Below are 2500 nucleotides of genomic sequence, written 5' to 3' on the forward strand. Positions count from 1 at the left end.
GGTACTGCCGGGTCTTGATCCCTTGACACAGTTACCTTCCAACGACTCCAGTCGACGGTCTACCCACTGAGCCATCAAGAGAGGTATAAGTCAATGCCGAATCTGCTGCACTTGTTTACCCGTCGGGAGCGGGGAAACTATACTTAGCTTGAGCATTAACCCACCTCCACCATGATAGCTCATTGGTACATATGGAACACGCAGCTCTTATTATGAAATTTTTATCACACCGTGATTTATATACAGTCATGAAGCTACAAATGTCATTTAATATCCAATTCACGCTCCCTTCAAAAGGTGGAAGGGAGAAATGGAGTGGAGGTGACTGAAGTTGGTGTCAGCCAACATAAACTTACAATGACTAGAAAGGAAGCAAAGGATGAAAGTACACTGAGAAATATGTCACAAGAGAAGATAAGCCCAATAGGGAAGTGGTACTGTCAGTGCACCTCACTTTGTGCATTGTAGGCGTTACACTGGGTGCTTTGCATCATTCCTGTGGCCCTTAGCTGCAACCCTTTTCGTTCCTTTTGCTGTACCTCCATTCATATTCTCTTTCTTCCATCTTTCCTTCCACCCTCTCGTAACAATTGTTTCATAGTGCAACTGTGAGGTTTCCTTCCTTTTACACCTTTAAAACCATTTCAGCGCTGAGTGACCGCAGAGATCCATGTGCTTGGCCTTTGGCCCAAATTTCCATTCCAAGAGAAGATCAGGAATGTAAAATTTTAATGTAATCAAAATTTTTTTATGCCAAAAATGTTTGAGAAGAGGTAGGAGGAGCACCATTTTGTGGTGGAGAGAGAATTCATAGAAGGGTTAGAATATTTCTGTCCCCTTTGGGACATATTACACTTTGAACCAGGTAATGGGAGGGTAGTAAGAGTAGCAACAATAGGGAGGAAGTAGAAAGATTTTGATAATTGGGTAAACCCAAAATGATGAAGAATCTGACATCCTTCCATAATTGTCTTGCTCTTTGTTGGCCGAATCGCTTGAGCTTCAGATTTTGATGAAGAGTTAGAGGAAAACCCAAATGTGGTTCGATAAATCTATCCCGAAACTAATTGGTTCTTAGCCATAAAATAAGACATCAGCTTAGTGGTCTGGTAAAACTAAGGTATACTTTTAATTGTCTTGCTTCCAAGACTTGATATTCAGTGTTGGGTGAAGTTCAGATATTCACATGAAATATGCTTAGTTGTCAAGTTTTACCTGCATTCTCTGTGTGCTATTCATCAGTTTCCAATGATCAGATGTGTTTGACCAATTTGAAGAAGTGATAAAATGACATCTTATGAGTACAATGAATGCCACAGTTCAGTGATGGGGTTTTGATGTTTTACTTCATCCTTGTCAGATTCATTATTCCGTAAAATTAGATACTAGAGATAACTGGAGTTCCATTCAGAAGACATGCCATTTTGGTTCCACGCTTGAAAATGTGAACTGAAGTCAGCAACTAAGCTCATGTGCTTTTGTGACATGTGGACCATATAGAATATGAATTTTTGCAATTTCAAATAAAGTACATGTTCAGTCGAAACACTAGACTGTGTTCCAGGTGCAGACTTGTGAGAGAAAACGGCTAAATGTCAAATAAATAATATATTTATATGTATACATATATATATAATATATACATATATAGTATATAAAATATATACATATAATATGTATTTATATATATTATATATATAATAATATATATATATATATATATATATATATATATATATATATATATATATATATATATATATATATATATATATTATATATATATACACACACACAGTAGGAGAGTAGTCAACCCCTGTCTATTCGTGGAAAGTTTGGTAACTCGCGGATTTTTTCGTTGAGAAATTTTCACTAATTGCCGCATTTTCATGTTACTAAATACATTTTTTATGATAAATAAATGATTTACTAATTTTCAAATGTTAATATTAATGTCAGCAGCAAAATATCAATAAAATGTTTTTTTTTTCCAATGTATATTGAAATATTTAGGTTCATACTTAACTTGTGAATTACTAAAGTCTCCTCTATCTACTGAATAAGAAAACGAAGTAACTTGATTAGTTTTCACACTTAGCTGTAAGGCTTATATTTTAAAGGGTAATGTTGTAAGATGACTTTGAAATTATATTAAAGTGTTTTAGAATGATAGTTGAAGGCATTTTTGGTGTAGGATGAAAGTTTAACGTATACATTTGATGTTTGAACTATTAAAATAGGCAGTTATAAACGTTCTTAGAGCGGGTCTTTGGTGTTTGAGCTATTAAAATAGGCAGTTATAAGTGTTTTTAGAGGGGATGTCAAGTATTCGCAGATTTTAGTGATTCGGGGGTGCTCCTCCTACCACGAATATATATATTGATATATATATATATATATATATATATATATATATATATATATATATATATATATATATATATATACAAAAAGCCCTATTGGCCGAGTTGGTTGAGCTATATCATATATATATATATCT

This window comes from Macrobrachium rosenbergii, chromosome 21, assembly GCF_040412425.1.
Source record: "Macrobrachium rosenbergii isolate ZJJX-2024 chromosome 21, ASM4041242v1, whole genome shotgun sequence".
Taxonomy (NCBI): Eukaryota; Metazoa; Arthropoda; class Malacostraca; order Decapoda; family Palaemonidae; genus Macrobrachium; species Macrobrachium rosenbergii.